The 26,793-nt window shown below is 37.1% G+C and overlaps 2 pseudogenes; both read left to right on the top strand.

Moving 5' to 3' along the window:
• Positions 1-26,793, top strand: part of LOC127670637 (leucine-rich repeat-containing protein 58-like) — a 57,685-nt pseudogene that overhangs the window by 17,428 nt on the left and 13,464 nt on the right.
• Positions 157-26,115, top strand: LOC127671269 (vomeronasal type-2 receptor 116-like; annotated as a pseudogene).

Raw genomic sequence — 26,793 nt, 5'->3', positions numbered from 1 at the left:
AATATTCTGTCATCATGTCAACAAAAACAGTGCAAACACACTCACACACTCACAGGCACGGACATGCAAACACATATGAGCACTGAATATATATATGTAAGACCCCATAGGTTGTACCATCCCACGAATTAGATCTTGGCAGAAACATCTCTTAATATGCTCCTCTCTTGGCTTTTTATCTTCTGGTTTTTACAGATGCGAACACCCATCTGGATCATTGCAGCCCCTTCCGGCCTAACAGAATCAGAACATGTACTGCACCACGATGGGTCTGTGGTCATTGGTGGATTTTTTTCCTCTCTTAAGTGACTCTGCTTCAAGTTTAAAAATAGATTGGAAAACATTACCTTTGGGCACATCTAATGATTTATGGTAAGTGATTTGTATCAACTCATTTTTAAATATTCATTTGTCCTACTTTAAGTGTGGATTTGAACCTTATTCCAAAAATTTCATCTCATGAGGTTTCCTTCATATATTCCCTTCCAAGATCCTCTGTTTAATTTTGTTTTCTTGGTGACTCCTTATGTCCTCTCAAGTGAGAAGAGAAATATGTCATTACAGAGTTTTGTGTTTCATATTTGGTCATTGCAGTTTGATCACCTTTCACCATGCTGTCTGTAATTCCTCAGACTGTGAAGACATATCATGCCAGTCATGTCCTACAAGGGATATTGGCAGTATCCTGACACAACAATTCAGAGAATTGGGGAGTTTCATTTGTGATTGTATTAGAGCAGGTAATACCATTGAAATCTGTGACATTGTAATACCTCCTCAGGTTCTAGAGTGATCAGTGTTGCTTGTGTCAGCTGACACAGATTTGAATGCAGTGATGGCAGAATTAGAAATTTATCTTTCTTCACTTTTATTTTCGATCCTTAACATTTTGCAGAGTATTGAAAGCTAATATTTTTTAATTCATATGATTTCAGATTTTTATCCATTACAACCTATTTAATTTATAAATTTCCACTATGCAATACTTGATTTCATGAATTTATTCATACAGTAATATTCTGAGATTATGTCACTGAAGGCCCTTTCCTAGACAGTTTAAAATCTGCAAGAACAGCAGATCTAGACAAAGTTTGCTTCAACTTCCTTGGTAATCTCAGACATAAATAGCAATGTACAATAATTTTTCAAGGAAATAAAGTGTATATTGTAGCATGCTTAAATTTCTATCAGGGTATATAAAAACTAAAGAGCTGAAATAGAGAAACAAAGTACACACTCAACACTGAATTCAACCTGGGGAAGGAAAACTGTGCAATGAATGCCCTGCTTCTGGTTAGTTGCTGGAAAATTGCTGAATGTCTAAGTGGATTTAGTCTAAGTAGAAACATTGCTAACACTTTGCTAGCAAATTGGTATGGTGGTAAATGGCTAGGTCAAGACAGTGTAGAAGGGAAATGATTCAGAAATAAAACATCATTAGGTGAAGAAGACATCTTTTCATATTTTGAAATAAATTTTAATATTAAAGATGATCAGAGTAATCCAAAAGATCACAACTAGCTGAAATATTTGATGTGGCTCTCTAAATGCCCCAGGTATATATCTTTTTTAACTTTGCAAGAACCATGGATGCACTTGATAAATCTTTTACACTGTTGTGCAGTTGCACCACGTCAGGTACCACTTTGCACTATGCCCCATGTCTGTCCAGACAGTGTAGTGGGAGCAATCTCACTGCAAAAGCACATTTGCAGTAGAACAGCTCATCAAATACTAGCAAGTGGAAAATGACTTGTCAGATGATTTAACAGGATATGAAATAAGACAAAAGAATTTGGGAGCTGATTTCTTTTTTCATGTATGATAAATATATTTATATATTAAAGTGTAAATATATTAAATATATTTATATTCACCTTATTTAATGTAATTTAAAAATATCTAGCTTTCTACAAGAAAGGGTATCTGAATATAAAGTATTCATATAAAGTAAATATAGAGTAAGATCTATTAAATTTCATTCATGCTTCTGATTAAATATTTTATAATAGAGTGATGCGGTGCACAGTCATTTTGAAAAAGGATCTTTCTGATATTCTTCCTTTTCCGTTTCTATGTGCACAAGTGCAAGCTTCAGGGTCACAATGAACACAATGATCATGTGCTTTAGAGTGGCTAGAATTAGGAACCTTAACACTGGAGTTTCAATTTACGTGTGTGTAATTGAACTCATTTTCTGATTTTTTATTATTAATCCATTTTGCAATAGTTTAGCAGAAGGCATTTTTTTAATCAAAAAATATTTTGGAATCATAAACAGCAGGCAAGCATGAAAACCTCAAGCTGAAGTGTTTCCCAATAAAATGAAGTCTGCATGTTTGATCTATTTTATATTCTGGTGTTTATAAAACTATAACTTTTTTCAGCAAAAATATTGCTAGTGATGCCTTCAGTTACAAGGATATTTGGTGGATATCAAACTGCCCAAAACATTCTAATCATTAAACCGTAGTATTTTTGGTGTAAGGTGATTTAAATTAACAAAATAACATGACAATAGTACTGCGGAAGTGAAAGTACATGGTAATAAACAAAAGAACAAGTTTTTTGTTTGTTTGTTTTTTTGGAGACAGGGCTTCTCTGTATAGCCCTGGCTGTCCTGCACCTCACTCAGTAGACCAGGCTGGCGTCGAACTCAGAAATCTGCCTGCCTCTGCCTCCCAGAGTGCTGGGATTACATGTGTGTGCAACCACCGCCTGGCAAAGAACAAGTTCTTTATACACACATGACACTAATATTTGTTACATTGTGAATATTCTTGCATTGTCCCTTAAGCCCTATTTCTTACTTGCTCTCTCCAAATCTGTACCTCAGAGCTAATCCACTTGTCAGTGAGAACATGCCATGTTCATCTTCCTGGGTCTGGGAAAGCTTGCTCTGGATAAATTTTTCTAGTTCCAAATTCCATGATGCCCTATTAAAGAGTTGTGTACCATGGCAGTATGTAAACTTAACACATTTTTGTCTATTCTTTGGCTGAGGGATATCTAGATTGCTTCTGGTTTCTGGCTGTTAGGCAGTAAGTTGCAAAAATCATGGTTGAGCAATTGTCCTTGTGGCACAATGTAGAATATTTTGATGTAAGCTCAGCAGGGGTATGGCAGGCTATTGACTTGTTGATGAACAAGGTCTCTGTAAATGTTTGCCATGAACGGAGGAGCAAGCACACCCTTTCCTTGAGGTCCTCACCAGTGTCAACTGTCACTTTTGTTTCTGATCTTAGCCAAGCAGACATGTGTAAGATGAAATCACGGAATCATTTTGATTTACATTTTTCTGTTGAATTTTGAACATTTATTTAAATGTTTCCCAGACACGATTTTTTTTTCTGTTGAAAATTCTGTTTAGATCTGTACTGCATTTTAATTGAAATATTTGATTTGTTGTTTTCTAGTCTCTTGAGTACTCTACATATTTTGGATAACAGCTATCTGCAAGAAGTGGAATTGGTGAAAATCTTTCTGCATTCTGAAGACTACTGTTTAGAACAACTGGTCTTTCCTTGGCCTTACTAAAACTTTTCTATTATCATTTTATTAGCCGTGATGATGTACAGTAACTGCATGATTGGTGTTCTGTTCAGAAAGTCTTTCCTCTTCAATGCGTGCAACGGTTTGCCGTAATTTCTCTAGGATTAGATTCAGTATTTCTGGTCTAATGTTAATATCTTTGATCTATTTGGAATTTAGGTTTGTGAAAAAGCTAGATGTGCATCTAATTGCATTCTATAATCATTGGCATCTAGTGAGACCACAACAATTTATGCAAAATACTTTATTTACAATTGTATAGTTTTTGGTGCTCTGGGATAGTAACCAGAAGTGAAACTAGATGTTGTTTTTGGGCAGGGAAAATATCCTGTCCACGTTGCAGCTTCAGAGCTTACGTGGGCTTCCATGAGTGTTCATCAGTGAGGAAAAGCAAAAATCACCGAATCACTTGAGAGTAGGCATTCATATGTTATTCTGATCTTCAGACCTGACTGTCCTTTTAGCAGTGAAGTCCTACTATGTTGACTCCTTTCTTTATCCTGTATTTTAGAATCATTTAGTGGAGAGCATCTAACTTAGCCAAAACGTCAAGAAACGATAACTTAGATACTTTTTAACAATATCTGTGACTTCACAGTGGAATTTTTCTACTTTTTCATTTTCTTTGAGATAGGATTAATGTATATCCAGGGTTGTCTGGAAGCAAGATATAGACAGACTCATTTGGAATTTACAGATAGGCCTGCTCCTGCATGTTTAATAAGGTTGTATGTAGTAGACTCATGCACCCACCAGTGGTATAGATAATGACAGATGCTTTTCAATATTTTAAGGCATAGGAGTTTTAGGTGGGCAGATTACCAGAAAACTTTGAAACTCTCCACTGAAATACCTGCCACTATGTCCTGGATGTGGTCCACTCTACTTCTCTGCTCATCTTCAGGTCCATCCAGAAACCACAGTGTCCTGCTAGCAAGACTCCCACCTTTGATTTCTGCTTTGAAGTATCCCTATATCTCCTGGAAGTTTTGCTATTCACTTTCTTCCCAGCTATTGGTAGTCAGATATATCTTACGTCCTAAAGGCAAGTGAGGAAGGTTGTATGTTCACAAAATGTCAGGCCAGTGATGGTCTGTAGAAATAGCAAAACCAAGAACTGACAACTAATCTAGCGCTTTACTCCCTGAAGGATTAGAATTCAGCAATCCAATAATAGTGACAAAACATCACACAATGTGCCCCAGCATAGAAACTTGCCACCAATCTTGATCCTCTTCCTAGTTTTCTTTCTTCTTTTCTTTCTTTCTTTCTTTCTTTCTTTCTTTCTTTCTTTCTTTCTTTCTTTCTTTCTTTCTTTCTTTCTTTCTTTCTTTCTTTCTTTCTCTTTCTTTCTTTCTTTCTTTCTTTCTTTCTTTCTTTCTTTCTTTCTTTCTTTCTTTCTTTCTTTCTTTCTTTCTTTTTTTGGTTTTTTGGATTTGTTTTTTTTGAGACAGGGTTTTTCTGTTCCCTGAGACAGAGTTCCCTGGCTGTCCTGGAACTCACCCTGTAGACCAGGCTGGCCTCGAACTCAGAAATCCGCCTTTCTCTGCCTCCCAGAGTGCTGGGATTACAGGCATGTGCCACCACCACCCAGTTTTCTTAAGGAAATGAGTCTGGGATATTAGAGAAAGTAGACAAAGCCAGAAACCTAATAAGCTTGAATATGTCTGAGACCCTGGTACACTGGTACCCAGACACCCACTAGAGATTGTAGGCATCTCCTAACTCACTACAACATTCCTGAATTGAATATTTGCCATATTTTCAACATAAGGACATAAGACATGTGATCACATACCACAAAACATTGTTTTCCATGCAAATGAGGTACCTAGTGGCTCTGAGGGTTTACACAATATGATTCCCTTTCTAGCGATTCCATCTTGCAAAAGGTATTTAATCTCTGGCCCACAGAGAGAACGTTGCATCCATCTATTTTCCAGGGTAAACCAAAAATGAACAGTTTGTTCAAAAGCCAAATCTTGCCACAGATAGAGTGAATTCACAAAGTGAGCTCTTTCATAATAGTATATCACATGAATCTGGTGACTTCATGAAAAATAAACTATTTTACATAGTTTGGCATACTGGAAGATAAGAAGAGTGGATAATTTGTGAAGAAATATATTTTATTCCACGATGGAATTATGTTATATTTCCACATCTGGAAGTCAGAGAAAGCAAACTCTCTTGGATATATAATTAACAAGTTTTGCTATTCAGTATATCATTTGAAATGAAGAATTTGTTGAAGGACTGTGTGTTCTAAGCAAACAGAAGCTTTCAGAATATAAAAGCCATTGCTCTAAAGTTATAGGTATAATAGTTATGAGTTCCCAATATGAATGCTGTGATACTTCTATGCAGGATGAATATACAAAACTACCAACTTGTTTTAGCAATGTTATTTGCCATCAATGAAATCAACTTGAACCATCATGTTTTACCAAACACGTCTCTGGGACTTGAGATATATAATCTCCCAGATGCTGAAAGGAACATTCTGAAGAGTGTATTCTATTGGCTCACAGGTTTGAGCATATTTATCCCTAATTACAATTGTAGAAAAAAGTGGAAATCTGCTGCTACACTTACTGGAATATCATGGAAATCATCTGGAATCATTGGGACATTGTTGGGTCTTTACAAATTTCCTCAGGTGAGTGCACATGATGTGAGTGGTGGGAAGCCAGCTTTCTTTTCTCAGAATTAGCTGTTTGCAAAATGAAAAGGAGAGATTTTGATTAATTGGCATTAAAGAGCAAATACAAAGACAAGTACGGACACAGTCTGTTATTTTTTTACTTTGATGTAGAGTAAGGAGGGTGAACAGTACACAAGGCAATTTAACACTTTAATAGTTTTCAATAATTTTTCTGGAAACACTCAGGAGATGAGATGTGACATTAAGAACTATTGAGCACAGTATCAACTTTATAACTTAAATCGGGTTTTTAAGACTAAGACTATTTACATGGCATTTATTGTTCTACTTTTTAAAATACTGATTTCCTTTCAGCTTAGTGTTGGGCCTTTTGATCATGCAAAGATTGGCACAAATCAGTTTACATCTGTGTACCAGGTAGCCCCCAAAGACACAGCTCTGTTCTGTGGTATTGCCTCTTTGATGCTTCATTTCAGCTGGACCTGGGTGGGACTGCTCATCACAGATGACCACAAAGGTTCTCAGTTTGCATCAGATTTTAGAATGGAGATGGAAAAGAACAAAGCCTGCATAGCTTTTGTGGAAACAGTATCATATGTGGGAGAATCAACATTTCATTTGCTAAAATATGATCAGATGCGGACACTAGAGTCATCAGCAGATGTGATTGTAATTTATGGACCCAATAATTTCCTAATAATTTTAATAGTAAATATCCATAGAAAGTACACAATGAATAAAATCTGGGTTTTGAATAAAAACTGGATTAGCCCAAGTATTCATCCATATACAGTGTTACATTTATCCCATGGGGCTCTCACTTTTTCACCCCATCATGGGGAGATTGTTGGTTTCACAAAATTTATGTGGGAAGCCAATCCTGTTAAGTACCCAGAAGATACTTTTCTTCTTATCTTGTGGATGATTTTTTTCAATTGCTCAAGATTGCCTTCTGCACCTAAAATCATCGAAAACTGTCTGCCCAATGTATCTCTGGGATTGTTGCCAAGGAGTCTTTTTGAAATGGTCATGACTGAAGAGAGTTACAATGTGTACAATGCTGTGTATGCAGTGGCCCACAGTCTCCATGAGAAGAATCTCGATCAAATACAAGTTCAACCAGAGGCAAATAGTAATAGGACTCTGTTATCCCCCTGGCAGGTAATGTGCCTTTCTTTGTATTTTAAATTCACCAACATGACACAGATGCTTTAAAAGCTCTCAAACTAGTAATGCTATATTATTTTTTCCATTCAATAACCTATAAGACATAGTGCATATTTCAGTGCTTAGATATCAATATAGTTCAATGTCTATGTATATGATGAGTGGCCTGTAGAAGATTCTGTTCAACAGACTAATTCTTCTTTTTGTAGAAATAGCAGAGATAGCTGGGCATGGTGGCACACGCCTGTAATCCCAGCACTTGGGAGGCAGAAGTAGGCAGATTTCTAAGTTCGAGGCCAGCTTGGTCTCCAGCGTGAGTTCCAGGACAGCTAGGACTACACAGAGAAACCCTGTCTTGAAAAAGAACCAAACCCCCCAAGCAAACAAAAAAAAGAAATAGCAGAGATATTTGTCATGATAATTTCTCAGTAGAAAATCCAAGACTTTCATTAATGTGCCGATCCCTGAAGCATCTTCATGTCTTAGAGTTGGGAATACCCAGGGGATGCTCCACCATCTCAGAGAAGTTGATGGAGGTTGGGTGGTGAGATGGATTAGTCTAAAAAGAGGAACTGCAATCAGGATGGAACTGAATAATTACATTGAAAAGCATACAAAAACTATAAAAAAGGAAATGTAGATCCAAATTCTAGAGTAGATTTAGAAAGTAGAATGGGAATTGCCAAGAAAAGGTGATTAGAGGGTAAAGGCAATGAAAATGTTGTTTAGAGGACACTCCACTTTACATAAATAAGAATAATTTGTTGTTTCACAGCATGACATACAGTTATTTGTGATGGTTAGTCATAGTTGTCAATGTGACTGCATCTGCAATCCAAATCCAAGTGCCAAGCTGGTGGTTATTCTGGAATTACCCTGTTAAGCTGTCTTGAGAGGTGTGTGTCAGGCGACTTTGGGGCATTAGGTCATTGGATCTAGGGAAATTTTGTGTGACTTTTTATTCATAGGAACAATAAGCACTCTTTAAGTCAGTGAAGCATACAGGACAACTGTGTACCTCTGGGTTTCAGAGAAGTCAGCATACATGTAAATCATGGCTACATACATGTAAATCATGGCTACCAATTCATGTTAGGCTATACTTTCTAGTTTGAAAACTGCCATTGTATTCTATGTTGCTAAGTTTATAAAACATTTGATTGTTTGAAATGCATGTTCTCATTCTTGCAAATAAACCAGAACAAAAAGAAAAAAGAAAAAAGAAAAAAAATCCTGGTTTTCAAGTTCATTTTACACAAAATATATGCAAAATTCCTGTATGCCATTAGCATAAGTATGTGCTCTAAATCAGCCCACTCCTGATTATCCACCAAACTCAAACAACCTCATATTAAACATTGAGGCTGTGAAAATGTCAGGAAATATAAGGATATACCTAGTTTTTCAAAGAAGTTGAGATCGTTCACTCCATAGTCCTTGAACATTTGGTAGTACTTGGAATAGTAATAAGATAGTTTCTTTAAACCATGGCAAAGTAATAGGGTCTTTTGTAGCATTTTATAGATTCTTGGAATTATATTTTATTCTATTAGATAATAGTGGTAGAAATGAAGTAGTTTCAATCTTTTGAAAACGGATAAAAAGTTGTGACTTATTTGCTGTATTATCTTTGATCATTTGGTTCTTCTTGGCCTGGCATATTCTATGCAAACTGACATTTAAGACAAAAATTATATTTATTTTCTCCTAAGGTTTCTTTTGTTGTGTTCAATCCCATAGATAATTAATTAAAACAGTGTTAACATCATACATTATTGTCAGGAAATAACTCCTTATTCATAATTAAATTATAAATCCATAACTTCAACTTCATCATAAGACTTCTCATATCTTTTAGCTTCACCCTTTTCTGAAGAATATTCAATTCAAAAACTCTGTTGGTGATCCTGTAGTTCTGGACTGGAAAAGGCTGGCTGATCCAGAGTATGATATTAACAATGTTTGGAACTTTCCATCAGGTCTTTCACTATTGGTGAAAGTGGGTACATTTGTTCCTAGTGCTTCCAAGGGGGAACAGCTGATGATATCTGACTACATGATTAACTGGCCCATAGGATTTACAGAGGTGTGATTCTAAGTAAATCTTATATGCTTCTTGATGTTGTAAATCTTGGTTGTTAATAATTACCCCATCAATACACTCATAAGCATTGTTATTAAGAGTTTTACTGATCGCTCATTCTTGTGGAAGTGTTTTAAATATTTTTAAATTATCTAATTTTTTTGACCTTTAAAGAAAGGTTATCAATTACTACTTTCTGACATCATTGTAACAAAAGAGATATCAGGCTGTTTACGTTAACTTCTAGAGTCCAAGGTAAATATTTTTCAAAATAACATAAATTGAACTTCCCTGAGAAGAAGAATCTTAGTATAGATACTATTTATGAACTTCTTTCATCAAGGAAAACCTGTCAACTATTATCATAAAACATGGTAGTATGAGGGACCATTAATATGGGAGATATTTCCCTAATTTATTAAAAAATGGGATTAGAGAGAAATTAGTGAAAAAAACACCCTTACCAATAATAACCACAAATAATGTAAACTATTTTGATGTATCTCTAACCAAGGAAATCAAAGACGTGTATGAAAACAAATTCAAGTCCTTGAAGAAATAAATTGAAGATGTGAGAAGGAAACCTCTTTCATCCTCATGGGTGAATTTGATTAACCTAGTGAACATTGGAAATTTAGAGTGTTATCTAAATATTACAAATTTAATAAAGGATTCTACAGATACAGTGTAATTCCTATGAAAATTCTCACACAATTATTTACAGTCCTTCAAAGAGCAATTCTCAACTTCATATGGAAAAACAAAAACCAAGGATAGCTAAATGAACCTGAACAATAAAAGAACTTCTGGAGAAATCACCATCCTTGCCCTCAAAATGTAATAATGAGCAATGGTATAAAACCTTTATGGTTTCCTATAAAATAAAAGTAGTTGATCAGTGGAATGAAATCAGTTCCCTGTAGTACATTTATGGACACTTGATTTTTGACAGAAGCAGAACCTTACAATGGAAAAAAAAAGAAAGCATCTTCAACAAATGATGTCTATCCTAGTGAATATATGCTTGTAGAAGAAGGCAAATAGACCAATATTTATCACTCTGAAGACACCCAAGACCAAGTGCATCAAAAACCTTAACATAATATCAAGATACACAGAGCCTAATAGAAGAGAAAGTGGGAAATAGCTTTGAACCCATTGGCATAGAAGACAATTTCCTGGACGAATCATGAAACCATTGATAACTGAACCTGAAACGCTTCCATAAGGCAAAGGACATTATCAATAGGACAAAAGTGGCAGCTGATAGACTGTGAAAAGATCTTTATTAACATTACATTCAGTAGAAGTCTAATATTCTAAATAATAAGTAATTCAAGAAATTAGATTCCTTAATTTGAAAAGCTAATAACAAAATTTTAAAAATGTGGTAAAGAACTAAATAGAGAATTCTCAAAAGAGGAGCCTTGAATGTCTTAGAAGCAGTTAAAGAAATGTTCAACAACCATAGTCATCAGGGAAATGCAAGTGAAAATGACCCTGAGAAATCATCTTACACCAATCAAAATATCTAAGAGAAAGAGAAATACTCAAGAGATAGCATATGGTAGTAAGGATATAGAGAAAGGGCAGCATTCCGCCATTGCTGGTGGGATTGCAAACTTGTACAATCACACAGGAAAACAATCTGGCATTTTCTCAGAAAACTGGAAATAGTACTACGTGAAGAAGTGTATATATACTGCTTCTGGGCATATACCCAAAACTGCTCTACCATATCAGAAAGACACTTGCTCTACTATCTTTATAGCATCCTTATCCATAATAGCCAGAAACTGAAAACAACCCAGGTAGGCCTCAATGGAAAAATAGATTCAGAAAATGTGGTTCATTAACATAGTCGTCTACTATTCAGCTATTAAAACACTCGGCCATTATAAATTTTCAAGGAAAATGGATGGAACTAGAAAATATCCTCCTCAATGAGGTATACCAGACCCAAAAGTCATGCACTGTATTTGCTCACTCTTGAGAGGACATTAGTCATAAAGTACATATTAGCCCTGATTCAATCCACAGACCCAACGAAGCTAAACAAAGCAGGATACTGAAGCGAGCATACTTGAATCTCACTTAGAAGTGGTTTTTAAATAGTCATAATTGGTAGATGGAGGAAGGACCTGGGTGTGAGAGGGAAGGTGGTAGGGAATGGTGGTCTCAGTATCAGGTGTTGGGATATTTAGAAGAATGAAAGGCAATCTGTAGTTGCCAGCAGTGGAGGGTTTGGGGGAATCACAAGAAGTGACAGAAACATGGCTGTAGGAAGGGTACCAGTAGAAAATTCAGGTGACCATAGCTGAAAAAAATAGCAGTGGAGATATGGAACATGACGAGGACAAACAATTCCTATAGCCATGCTGGTCCTGCCTTGGGGGGATAAGGACAACAACACAGACACAAACATTTTGACCCCAAATCTGTCCTATTTAAAAGAAATGCAAGGATGGAAGAGAGATTGATAGAATGGCCAACCAATAATTGGCCCAATTTGAGATCCATCCTGGGGCAATACTCAATCCCTGAAACAGTTAATGATCTTTTGTTATGCTTGCAGAAAAAGACCTAGCACAAGTATCTTCCAAGATGCTTCACCCAGCAGCAGACAGACACAGATGAAGAGATCCACAGCCTAACACTGGGCAGAGCTAAGGGTCTCTTATGGAAGGATTGAGGCCCAGAATAGTTTAGGAACTGCACAGGAAGACCAAGAGTCTAGTAACCTCAACCCTTGGGGGCTCTGACAAAATAATGCACCAATCAAAGACCATACATGAGATAGACATAGTCTCAACACCCTCAAAATATGTAGTAGATGTGCAGCTCAAACTCCATGTTTGTTCCAAAAAACTGAAGTGGGGGCTGTCCTTAAGGTATCTGTGGGACTCACTCCACAACTTAGCTGCCTTCCTTGGCCAGAGTGGGAGAGTATGAAGCTAATCCTGTAGAGACATGATGTGGCAGAGTGGCAGTAAATCCAGGGGGCCCACACCCTCTCAGTAGAGCAGGGCAGGGGGAGGAGTGTTAGTTTGTGGACCGGGAGGGGCACCATCCTATATGGAAATTGAATAAAACAATTAGTGAAAAAAATAATCTCACAATGACACATAAAAAATGGAGTGGTGACAGGTGGTCCTTAGTTGTTTAAGAATCATGGGTGAGAAACCCATGATTATCAGGATAGTAAACAGAAATACTGCACGTTCTCCGTTTCTATTAATTTTCCAGTTTTCTGCTTTAACTCCTGTCCTTATTTCCATTAATGAGAAACATGTCTGTCCTCAGTTTACTATTGGGACGCTGTTTGATCACAATAGAAACCGGAACTAAGACAACTAGAAAGGCAGTCACAGTCAGTTTTCAGGGGGCCTTTGCTTTTAAGCCTTTGGCAGACACACAACAAACTGAGAGGATGTTCTTTTATTTTTATGTCTCATCTTGGAAAAATGGCAACAAAACCAATGCGAGGAAAGTAGGATTGTCTTCAGAACATCACAGCTGGAGGGTGAAGTTCATCATGGCAGGGAATCAGGACAGCAGTGATTTTAGGAAACTGGGCAGATTCTGTCCACATTCAGGAGGAGGAAAGCGATGGCTGATGCTGGCCAAACTTCATTTCCACTTTTCATTCAATAGCCAAGTGGGGTAAAACAGCAAATTTGTACGTTTTTAAATATAAATTTTAATTAATACACCTTCTATTATAAAATATGTACTTGGGCACTGATTAGGAGCTAAGCATTTTGTATCTTGTATTAAATATTTTTCAGATGCCTCGGTCTGTCTGCAGTGAGAGCTGCAGCCCTGGATTCAGGAAAGTTGTCCTGGAGGGAAGGCCTACCTGTTGCTTTGACTGCAGTCCTTGCCCAGACAATGAGATTTCCAATGAGACAGGTGAAGGACAAGTCTCTCAGAGGGTTTTACATCCTCCCTATGGCGCACTGACAAAACTAAGTAATGAAAAAAAAATTAGAGAAGAGAACTACATGGCAATTACATTACTTCAGATTCGCAACTAAATCTTTAACTCTATGCTCTTTCTTTAAAATTTTTTATTGTTTGTTTTATTTGTTTACATTTCAAATATTATCTCCCTTCCTGTTTTGCCCTCAGCAACCCCCCAACCCCATCCCTCCTGCTTCTATGATGATGCCATCCCCACCCACACAACACCTTCCTACTTCAGAGCCCTAGCATTCTCCACCACTGGGTCATCCACCCTCCACAGGGCTAAAGGGCTCCCCTCCCACTGATGCCAGATAAGGTAATCTTCTGGTGCATATGCAGCTGTACCCATGGTTCTCTCCATGTGTTCTGGTTGGTTGATACTGTTCTTCCTATGGAGTTGCAACCCCTTCAGCTCCTGCAGACCTTCGTCTAACTCCTCCATTGGGATTCTTGTGCTCAGTCCAGTGGTTGGCTGTGAGCATCCCCGTCTGTATTTCTCAGGCTCTGTCAGTAGACACCTGTATCTGGCTCCTCTGAGCAAGCACTTTTATTATTATTAGTTATATTCTTTATTTACATTTCAAATGTCGTCCTCATTCCTGATTTCCCACCGAAAATCCCCTAACTCATCCCCCCTCCCTCTGCTCACCATTCCACGGACTCTCACTTCCCTGTCTTGGAGTTCCCCTATACTGGGGCATCTAACTTTCTCAGGATCAAGGGCCTCTCCTCCCTTTGGTGTCCAACAAGGCCATCCTCTGCTTCATATGTATCTGGAGCCATGGGTCCATCCATGTGTACTCTATGGTTGATGGTTTAGTCCCTGGGAGCTCTGGGGGAGCTGGGTGGTTCATATTGTTGTTCTTCCTATGGCGCTGCAACCCCTTCAGCTCCTTGGGTCTCTTCTCTAGCTCGTCCATTGTGCTCAGTTCAATGGTTGGCTGAGAGCATCCACCTCTATATTTGTCAATCACTGGCAGAGCCTCCCAGGTGACAGCTATATCAGGCTCCTATCAGCAAGCACTTGTTGGCATCCACAATAGTCTCCAGGTTTTGTAACTGTATATGAGATGGATCCCTAGGTGGGGCAGTCTCTGGATTATCTCTCCCTCAGTCTCTGATCTACACTTTGTCTCTGTATCTCCTCCTGTGGGTATTTAGTTACCCCTTCTAAGAAGGACCAGAGTTTCCATACTTTGTTCTTCCTTCTTCTTGAGCTTCATTTAGTCTGTGAATTGTATCCTGCCCCTCTTTTCCCCTCATACTCTGCTCTGTCAACCAATTTTCTACCTCTAGCTCCCATTATTAATTTCTTTCATCTTCTAAGTAGGACTGAAGGATCCACAATTTGGTCTTCTTTCAGCTTGATCTTCATAGTTTGTCCATTTTATGGTGGGTATTACAAGCCTTTTGCCTAATAACCCCATCACTATGAGAGAGTAATATATATGTTTTGTGTTCTTTTGCTGCTCGACATCCTCAGTAAGGATAATATTTTCTACTTCCATCCATTTGAATGCAAAACTCAAAGTTGCCATTTTTAATAGCTAAGTAGCCCTCCATTGTGTATTTGTGTGATAAGGATTGTATCCATTCTTTGATTGATGGGCATCTGGGTTGTTTCAAGTTCTGGCTATTATAAAAAAGGCTGATATGATCATATTGGAGCATCTTTTGGATATATGCCTAGGAGTGGTGTAACTGGATCCTCAGGTATTTACAATTTTCTGAGAAACTATCAGACTGATTTCAAGAGTGGTTGTACCAGCTTCCATTCCCACCAGCAATAGAAGAGTTTGCCTCTTTCTCCACATCCTTACCAGCATTTGCTGTCACCTGAGAGTTTGATTTTAGTTATTCTAAAGGGTGTGTGGTGGAATCTAAAGGTCATTTTGATTTACATTTCTCTGATGACTAAGAATGTTGAACAATTCATTAGAGCTTCTAAGCCACTTGAGATTCCTTATTTGGAAAGTCTTTTATTAGCTCTGTATTCCATTTTAAATAGCATTACCTGGTTCTCTGGAGTCTTTATGCTAACATCTTTGATCCACTTCACTTGAAGTTTTGTGCAGGGTGATAGATATACATCTATTTTCATTCCTCTACATCAGACATCCCATTAGTTCACCACTATTATTTAGATGCTTTCTTTTTTCCCCATTGTATGATTTTGGGTTTTTGTCAGAAAATTAAGTGTCTGTAGGCATGTGTCTTTGAGGATTCATTCCATTGATCAATATGTTTGTTCCTAGACTAGTATCATTCAGATTTTATTACTATTACTTAAGGTCAAGGATGGGGTTACCTCCAAAACTTCTATTATAGTTCATGATTCCCTTAGTGATGCTGGGATTTTGTTTTTCCATATAAAGTTAAGATTACTATTTCAAGGTCTGAAAAGAATTGTATTGTAATTTTGATGGGAATCGGATTGAAAATGTAGATTACTTTTGGTTCGGTAATCATTTACATTATGTTAATTTCGATTTCAAGGGCATGAGAGATCTTCCGATATTCTGATATCTTTCTCAATGTTTTCTTCAGTGATTTCAAGATATTTTTTTATAGGTTTTCAGTTGCATGGCTAGAATTACATGGAGATATTTATATTATTTGTAAATATTGTAAAGTAATCTGTTTCCCTAATTCCCTTCTCAGCTCATTTATCAATTGTGTAAAGAAGGAGTATGGCATTTTTAATGTTAATTTTGTATTCAGCCACTTTTTGTGATTTTGAATATTTCTTTTATTATTATTTCTTTTTTCAATTTTTATTAATTTTTTATTTTATTCAATATATTTTTATTTACATTTTGAATGATTTCTCCTTTTTGGGCCCCTACTCTCTGAGTGTTCATCAGTTGTAGGTGTTCTTTGGTAAAATTTTTGGAATTATTTATGTTTATTATCATATCATCTGTCAAAAGCAATACTTTGACTTCTTTCTTTCTAATTTGTAGCCACTTGATCTGTTTTAGTTCTCTGATTGTTCCAGCTACAACTTCAACCTCTGTATTGAATAGATTAGTGAGAGTGGCAACATTGTCTTGTCCCTGATCTTAGTGGAATTACCTAAGTTTCTGTCCATTTAATTTGATATTAGCTACTGGCTTTCTGTATGTTGGTTGTGTAAAATTTAGATGCTTGACATATATCCCTGATTTTTCAAATACTTTAAAAATGAATTGATGTCACATTTTCTTTATTTTAATTAATTTTTTACACTCCATATTTTATTCACCCCCATCTACTCACCAATTGTTCAACATCTCATACTTCCTTCACACCCTCTGTCTCCACATGGAGGTCCAGACCCGCACTCTGCCTGACCTCTAAACTCCCTGAGGTCTCCAGTCTCTTGATGGTTAGGTGCATCATCTCTGAACACTGACCCATCAGTCCTCTACTGTATGTGTATTGGGAGCTGGTATAAGCTGCCTGTTTGATGGTCCAGTGGTCGAAGGATCACATAAGTCCAGATTAATTGAGACTGCTGGTCCTCCTACAGGATCGCTCTTCTCCTCAGCTTCTTTCAACCTTCACTAGTTCAACAACAGGGGTCAGCTGCTTCTGTCTATTGGTTGGGTGAAAATATCTCCATCTGACTCTTTCTGCTGCTTGTTGGGATTTCCAGTGCTCTGTCAAGCTAGGAGGTTCCATTTTGTGAATGAATTGGTATCACATTTTCAAAATGTTTCTTTCAGCATTTAATGAGATGATCATTATGTTTTTTTTTTCTTCAGTTTTTTTATATGGTGAATCGGGCAGAAGTATTTTCCAACTAAAATCAGGTACTAGACAGGGTTGCCCCGTTCTCCTTATCTTTTCAATATTGTACGTGAGGTACTAGCTCCGGCAATTCGACAACATAAGGAGGTCAAAGGGATACAAATTGGAAAGGAAGAAGTGAGTTTTGATTTTTATAGATATTTTTTAGTATTTCTGCATCAATATGCATAAGTGAAATAGGTCCAAAATTACCTTTCTTTGTTGAGTCTGTGAAATTTGTGTATCAGTTTGACGGTGGACTCATAAAATGAGTTTGGCAGTGCTCCTGCTTCTATTTGGTGGAGTAATCCGTGAAGCATTGGTTTTAGCTCTCCTTTAAAAGTCTGGGAGAATTCTGAAATAAAACCACCTGTCCCTGGGTGGTTTTTATTTGATATATTTTTTATTTACATTTCAAATGATTTCCCCTTTTCTGGTCCCCCACTACCCAAAAGTCCTATAAGCCCTATTCCCTTCCCCTGTTCTCCCACCCACCCCATCCCATTTCCCTGTTCTAGTTTTGCTCTATACTGCTACACCGAGTCTTCCCAGAACTAGGGGCCACTCCTACATTCTTCTTGCACATAATTTGATGTGTGGATTATGTTTTGGGTATTCCAATTTTCTAGGGTATTTTTAATCAAGAGACATTTCATGACTGCTTCTCTCTCTCTCTCTCTCTCTTTTTTAGGGTTTTAGAGATATTTATATAGGATACCTGATCTTGACTTATCTTTAGTAAGTGTGGAATTTGTTTAGAAATTCAGCCAGTTCATTAAACTTTTCCAGTTTTGTGGAGTATAAGCTCTGTAGTAAGCTAACACTTTTTTTTTCTTGTCTGTTTTTTTGCCTCCCTTTTCATTTCTGATTATATATATATATATATATATATGATTAGATGTTTTCTTTACTTACATTTCAAATGTTATCCCCTTTCCTCGTTTCCCCTCTGAAAACGCCCTATTCCATCGCCCCTCCCCCTGCTCACCAACCTACCTACTCATGCTTCCTTGTCCTGGCATTCCCCTTTACTGAGGCATTGAATCTTCTCAGGACCAAGGGACTCTCCTCCCTTTGATGTCCAACAAGGCCATCCTCTGCTCCATATGAAGCGGGAACCATGGGTCCCTCCATGTGTACTCTTTGGTTGGTGGTTTAGTCACTGGGAGCTCTGGGGGGTTACGGTTGGTTCATATTGTTGTTTCTTCTATGGGACTACAAGTTCCTTCAGCTCCTTCGGTCCTTTCTCTAGGTACTCCATTGGGGACCTTATGATCAGTTCAGTGGTTTTCTGAGATCATCCACCTATGCACTTGTCTGGTACTGGCAGAGCCTCTCAAGAGACAGCTATTTCGGGCTACTGTCAGCAAGTGCTTGTTGGCATCCACAATAGTGATTGGGTTTGGTGACTGTATATGGGATTGACCTCTCTGTGGGGCAGTCTCTGGATGGTCTTTCATTCAGGCTCTGCTCACACTTGGTCTCTTTATCTCCTCCTATGGGCATTTTGTTCCCCCTTCTAAGAAGGACCAAAGTATTCATACTTTGGTGTTCTTTCTTCTTGAGCTTTGTTTGGTCTCGGAATTTATTTTAGGTATTCTGAGCTTCTAGGCTAATATCCACTTATCAGTGAGCACATACCATGTGTGTTCTTTTGTGATTGGGCTACCTCACTTGGGATGATATCTTCTACTTCCATTCATATCCCTAAGAATTTCAAAATTAATAAATTCATTGTTTTTAATAGCTGAATAGAGTATTCTATTGTGTAAATGTACCACATTTTATGTATCCATTCCAGTGTTGAGGAACATATAGGTTCTGCCCAGCTTCTGGCTGCTATGAACATAGTGTAGCATGTGTCCTTATTACATGTTAGAGAATCATCTGGGTATATGCCCAGCAGTGGTAGAGCTAGGTCATCAGGTAATACTAAGTCCAATTTTCTGAGGAAACAGAAACTGACTTCAGAGTGGTTGTACCAGCTTGCAGTCCCACCAGCAGTGGAGAGGAAGAGTGTTCCTCTTTCTCCACATCCTTGCCAGCACCTGCTGTCACTTCAATTTTTGATCTTATCCATTCTGACTGGGGTGAGGTGGAAATTCAGGTTTGTTTTGATTTGCATTTCCCTGATGACCTAGGATGTTGAACATTTCTTTAGGTGATTCTCAGCAAGAGAAATAAATTACAAAAATAACATCCTTCACAGTAATCACCAACAATATAAAGTATCTTGGTGTGACTCTAACCAAACAAGTCAAAGATCTGTATGACAAGAACTTCAAGTCACTGAAGAAAGAAATTGAAGAAGGCCTCAGAAGATGGAAAGATCTCCCATGCTTGTGGATTGGCAGGATTAATATAGTAAAAATGACCATCTTGCCAAAAGCAATATCCAGATTAAATGCCGTCCCCATCCAAATTCCAACTCAATTTTTCATAGTTAGAAAGAGCAATTCTCAAATTCATCTGGCATAACAAAAAACCCAGGATAGTAAAAACTATTCTCAAAAATAAAAGAACTTCTGTGGGAATCCAGCATCCTGGACCTCACACTGTACTACAGAGCAACAGTGTTTAAAAAGTGAATGGTAAACTGGTACAGTGACAGGCTGGTAGATCAGTGCAATGGAATTGAAGACCCAGAAATGAAACAACACACCTATGGTCACTTGATGTTTGACAAAGTAGCTAAAACCATCCAGTGAGAAAAAGATAGCCTTTTCATCAAATGGTTATGGTTTAACTGGTGGTCAGCATGCAGAAGAATGCAAATTGATCCATTATTATGTCCTTGTACAAAGCTCAAGTTCAGTTGGATCAAGGACCTCCACATAAAACCAGATACACTGAAACTAATAGAAGAGTAAGTGGGGAAGATCCTCGAGCACACGGGCACAGGGGAAAAATTCCTGAACAGAGCACCAATGACTTATGCTCTAAGATAAAGAATTGGCAAATGGAACTTCGTAAAATTACAAAGTTTCTGTAAGACAAAGACACCGTCAGCAGAACAAACACAATGGCATCCAACAAATTGAGAAAAGATCTTTACCAACCGGATATCCGGTAGAGGGCTAATATCCAATATACACAAAGAATTTAAGAAGTTAGATTCCAGAGAACAAAAGAAACCTATTAACAATGGGGTACAGAGCTAAACAAAGAATTCTCAAGTGTGGGTTTTATTTATTTTGATATGATTGCTTTGTAGTTAATATGGTGAGGTTTTGTCTATCTTATTGATTTTCTCAATGAACTAGTTCTTGTCTTCATTGATTAATTTTATTCTTTTTGCTCTAACTGATTGATTTCAGCCCTGATTTGATTATTTCCTTTTCTCGCCTCCTCTTTCTAGTATTTCCTTTTTCTAGATCTCTCACATATATGTTTAAATTACTCTTTTGAGAATTTTCAAATTAAATTCTTTATAAAGACACTCAGTGCAATGATCCCTCCTCTTAGCACTATTTTTACTGTTTCCCAAGAATTTGGGTTTGCTGTGCTTTATTTTTACTGAAATCTAAAAATTTCTTTATTTCTCCCCTAATCCAGAGATCATTAATGAGTTCTTCAGTTTTCATGAGTGTTTATGTTTCATGGTATTTCTGTTGTTGAAGTCCAAATTTCCTCCAAGGTTATCTCATAACAGAAAAGATGATGTTTCAATATTCTTGTTTCCATGAAGGATGCTTTGTGACTGATTATCTGGTAAATTTTAGGGGGAAGAATCCATCAGGTGCTGAGAAGACTTTATATTCTTTTGTGTTTGTGTGAAATATTCTCTAGATGCATTTTAAATTCATTTGATTCATAATGTCTGTAAGTTTTGTTATTTCTCAGTTTAGTTTCTGATTAAAAACATGTCAGTTGGTGAAAACAGGGTTTTGAAATTAACCAATAGTAATGTTCAGAGTTTGACATGTGGTTCAAGCTTTATCAATGTTTCGTTTACAAATGTTCATGCCTTTGAACTGGAGGCATGCATGTTGAGAATTGAAATATCATATTATAAGATTTTTCCTTTGCTGAGTATGAATTATCCATTCCCATTTCCTTTTATTAATTTTAGTTGGAAGTCTATTTTAATAAGTATAAGTATGATTATTTCAGCTTACGTCTAGGGTTTTTTTTTATTTTTTTGTCCTGAAAATTTTTTTTCAGAACTTACTCTAAGGTAATGTCTATTGGTATTGCTGAGATGTTTGTTTTATACAGCAAAATGAAAGCATCTTAGTTAGGGTTTCTATTCCTGCACAAACATCAGGACCACGAAGGAAGTTGGGAAGAAAGGGTTTATTCAGCTTACAATTCCACACTGCTGTTCATCACTAAAGGAAGTCAGGACTGGAACTCAAGCAGGTCAGGGAGCAAGAGCTGATGCAGAGGCCATGGAGGAATGTTACTTTTGGGCTAGCATCCCTGGCTTTCTCGGCCTGCTTTCTTATGGAAAGCAAGACTACCAGCCCAGGGATGGCAACACTGCCAAGGGGCCCTTCCCTGTAATCACTAATTGAGAAAATGCCCCACAGCTGGATCTCATGGAGCCATTTTCTCAAATGAAACACCTGTCTCTGTGGTAAGTCCAACCTGTGTCAGGTTGACACACAAAACCAGCCAGTACAGATAGTTCCTGTTTTTGTACTTGTTCTGTTAGTCTGTGTCATTTATTGAGAAATTGAATCCATAGATGGTGAGAAATATTAATGGTCAGTGTTTCTTCATCCCTATTATATGATGTTGGTGTTGTGTGTATATGGTTTTGTGTGTGTTTAAATTGATTTTCCTTGTATGGAATTACCTATTTCTTGTGTTTCCTTCAAATTAGCTATCATCTTTCTGTTGGAGTTTTCCTTCTAGCATTTTGTTGTAGGAATGGATTTTTGCATAGATATTGTTTAAATCCAGAATTGTCTTGAATTATGGTTGTTTACTCCATCTGTTGTGACTGACAGTTTTGCTGGGTATAGGACTCTAGGTTGGCATGTGTGATTTTTTTTCATAGGTTTTAAGATATCTGTCCAGGCCCTTCAGTTTTTAGAGAATCTATTGAAAAGGCAGAATTCTAACAGGTCTGCCATGGAATGATACCTGGTCTTTTCCCTCAGTGCTTAGTCTTTCTTAGTTCTCTACATTCTGCATTTTCATTATTTTGTTGAGAGAGGACTTTTCTGGCCCACTCTATTTTGTGCTTCACAAGCATCTTTTATGTTTATAGGTATTTCTCTCTTTACATTGTGATTTTTTCTAATATAATTTTGTTGAAAATACTTTCTCACCCTGGGATATTGGACTCTTTACCTTCTGCTATTCCTATCATTCTAAGGAGACTTGTTTTCTTTGTATTCCAGATTTCTTGGCTGTTTTGTTTCAGGGATATTTTAGCGTTACATTTTCTTTTACTGATGTGCCAGTTTCTGTATGCCTGAGATTCTCTCCTACATCCTTTGATCTTATTTGTGATACTTGCATTTGTTGTTCTGTAAGCTTCTTTAGGTTTTCCATCTGCAGTTTACCCTCAGTTTGTATTTTCATTCTGTCTTCTATTTCCACTTTCATTTCCTGAACAGTTTTACTTACTTCCCTGGTTAACTGTAGTTTCTGCTATTACTTTAAGAGATTTATTTGTTTCCTCTGCAAAGCCCTATATTTGTCTGATTGTGTTTTCCTTTTCTTTTTTAAGCATTTTATTCTTTCCTCTTTAACGGCCTCTATCATCTTCATAAGACAGGATTTAAGGGCACTGTGGTTCAGTTGTGTTAAGATATGCAGGGCTTGCTGTTGTAAAGTACGTTTGCCCTGTTGGTGTCATAATATTCTTGAATTTTGTTGTTTGAGTTCGTTTCATGCCTTTAGCCATCTAGATGTTTTAGACACTGCATGTTCCTGTTATGATATGTATTGAGATGATGGCTAACCACCATGATCTTAGTGTGGCAGGCCCCCCCTGGTGTATATTTTTGGGTTATATGGTTCTATAATAGCAGGTCTTAAAAAGACGGCAAGAGACTTGGCAGAAAATTTTATATCTGGCAGGGATATAGAGCCATGCCTGACAAAGTTCTTTGGGCAGGGATGATTAGAGAAGGAAAGAAATCTAAATGTTTTGGTTCTGTATCAACAGGCTTGATGAAGTTGGGCAGAGAGGTAGTGGGAGAATAGAAGTCTCCTGCGGATTTCTGGATAATTATATTTCCTCATCTATTATTTTCCATTATTTGACTGTAAAATATTTTATAAAACGTATTTCTCTGTTACATATTGAGCCAGAACATAAAGAGTACCTAATTGCCTGTTAATTCGGTTATAGTTCCTGTATGCAGATTGAAGACATATATATTTCACTTACGAATTTAATGTGGTTGTGCAAGGACCACTTCAACTGTCTCCCCAAAATGCTTCCTTTATTACAGACTGAAGCTAGCATAACACAGCAACAAAAATAATCTAACAACAGAGCAGAACAGATTTATGTAAAAGTGTTACATTAGCATGAATAGTCACATTGAGAAAATGTTAACTATTTGACAGGAGAGTTTAAGAAAGCATAAGAAAGATACACAAATGTAGAACTGAATGTAAAAAGAAGTAAATGTAGTCTTTCTGTATCTTTTAAGGAAATGTAAAACTAAAATAGTTTTTGAAATGAAGCCTTTACAAAAATACGGAAAGTTATTTGTGACAAGAAATATGTGATTAAATAATATTAGGAGCATTTATTTTTCTCCTCTGAGTTTTATTCACAAAGATTTAATTCTTAAAATCTATTCTGGAGGAACAAAGAAAACATAAATTTAACTATTAATTAGTTGTTTTCCTGAAAATCTTTCAAAAAGTTTTCCAAAACAGTAAACTAATAGCCACGAAATTATCTCAATATGAAAAGGAACTTACATCCCCTACTCTATCCTTAATTTCATAAACGAACCCAGTAGTAGTTAAAAGAGAAAAAGCCTACTAACTTTTCTCAAACATCCATATATTCACTATAGCACCTGTGAGAACTTCCTTCTATCAAAAATGAAAGGGGCTGGGGAAAGATAAGGAATGCTTTGAAGACATATTTAGTAGTTTCCAACCAAGATCACATGAGAAGAAAACATTTTCAAACTGAAAGAAATTTATAAATAAAAATGAATTTGTGTCATATATCCCAGACTTAAAAATCATTTTACATAAGAAATTCAATGAAAAATGTCTATTTCAAAATTGAATTCGCATCTTCTATTGGAAATTTAGAAATATTTTTGAGAACTGGCATAAAAATTGAATTAGTTATTGCAATGTAATTTGGTATTTTCTAGTTTGAAAATACATGCTTCAACTGTATTACAAAATATAAATAAAAGAGAGGTAAAAAGCAAAACATAAGAATACTTCAATATACAACTAAAATAAATAGGCTCTAGGTATGATATTTTATGGGTGTTTTCATTGTCAATTTGACACAATCAAGACTTATGTAATAAAAGAAAAACCACAATTGAAAATCCTTTGAAGGGCTGGACTGTAGCAAAGAGTTTTGTACATCCTCATGTTTAGTGGTTGCTGTGGGCTGTGCTGTCTCACTGGGTTGGTGCACCTCTGAGGAGGTGATCACAAGCTACATAACAAAGCAGGTCAGGGAAAATAGTAGAGGCAGGGTAGGCAGCACCACACCCCAGTGGACTCACCTTCAGTTCTTATTTCCTTATTCTACCTTCAGTTCCCGCATGGTTTCCTCAGTGATATATTTATAATGTATAATGTGAAAAATACCCTTTTCTCCAGAAAAGGATACTCTTCATGGGGTTTTTGGAAAGAAGTATAAACCTTAACTTGTGTGATTATTCAGTTTAGAATACTCATATCTCTATACCAAAAGTGACAAGGGAACATGGTTGTAATAACAATCCAATGAGTTTGAAGCATAAAATGTATTAGGATAAAGGGAAACTTGACCATGCATTCATGATCAACTTCATTTCTACCAGGTATGGATCAGTGTGTGCAGTGTCCAGAAACTCATTATGCAAATGCAGAGAAGACACACTGCCTGGAGAAAACTGTCACCTTTCTGGCCTATGAGGATCCCTTGGGGAAGGGACTCACACCCGTGTCCTTTGGATTTTCTACTCTCACAGCTCTTGTTATTGGAGTCTTTGTAAACCACAGAGACACTCCAGTAGTCAAGGCCAATAACAGATCTCTCAGTTACATCCTGCTCATCACTCTGACCCTCTGTTTCCTCTGTCCATTGCTCTTCCTTGGTCTTCCAAACACAGCCAGATGTATTCTGCAACAGAATGTGTTTGGACTTCTGTTCACTGTGACTCTATCCACTGTGTTGGCCAAAACCATCACTGTAGTTATGGCCTTCAAGATTACAGCTCCAGGAAGAAAGATCAGATGGTTGCAGATATCACAGGTCCCTAAGTGTGTCATTTCAGCTTGTACTCTGATACAAGTACTTCTCTCTGGCATATGGCTGGGAACATCACCTCCCTTTATTGACATGGATGCTCACGTTGAACAGGAACACATCATCATTCTTTGCAACAAGGGCTCAGTTGTTGCCTTCCACTGTGCTCTGGCCTACCCGGGAGTCATGGCCTTGGGTAGTTACCTCATGGCTTTCTTGTCCAGGAACATTCCTGACACATTTAATGAATCCAAGACCATGGCTTTCGGCATGCTTGTGTTCTGCAGTGTATCGGTCACGTTCCTCCCTGTCTACCACAGCACCACTGGGAAGGTCAGGGTAGCTATGGAAATGTTCTCTATCCTGGCTTCCAGTGCAAGCATTCTAATTGTAATCTTTGTCCCTAAGTGCTACATTGTTTTGTTTAGGCCGGAATTAAACACACTTCCTCATAACAGGGATGAAAGACACCACAGGGGCAAATATTTACTTAAAACATTGCTCACATGATTCTTCATCTAAACTGAATTTTACTGGATCTCTACCATTCTGACCATCACATATTAGGTCACATGTTTTTCCTGTGGTAGATTTGTGGGTATGGCTTCTTCTCATCAGATATTATATTCTGAGCTTAATTCCCTGGAACCCCATGATGAAGTAAGGAATCGATTTTCAGAAGTTGGGCTAGTGCATTTCCAGTTCTCAAAATAAGTAAACATTTGTAATATAACTTTAGAAAACCCTTTTGAAAACAATCATAATATTGATTTATGATTGCATAAGGTCTTATTGTTTCCACTGACTTAAATTATTAATTTTTCCTATTGAAATCTCTCACATTTTGCAATAAGGACACTCTATTCACCAAATCATGTGATGGTCCTGGGGCTTTTTCTCTAAATTCTTATTTCTAAATCACATTAATTACTTCAACCAGTGGTGTTTTTTCCTTTAAAGACTTTTCATTTCTCTCAGTGCTGACTATGCAATGTCTTTCTGGTGGCATTGATTTCTAACAGTTTCACATGTCATGAATTTCACACAGTTTGACTGCCACATAAAACTTCATACCACAACATTCCTCATAAAGTTTCATATTTTCAAATCTTTCAGTACTGTTCTTATTTCAACTGCAGTCCTGAAACAGTAATCAGAAGAAACCATGGCATAGCTAAATGTGACCCA

The sequence above is a fragment of the Apodemus sylvaticus genome, chromosome 20 (assembly GCF_947179515.1).
Source record: "Apodemus sylvaticus chromosome 20, mApoSyl1.1, whole genome shotgun sequence".
Lineage (NCBI taxonomy): Eukaryota > Metazoa > Chordata > Mammalia > Rodentia > Muridae > Apodemus > Apodemus sylvaticus.
This window is presented reverse-complemented; position numbering and strand designations above follow the sequence as displayed.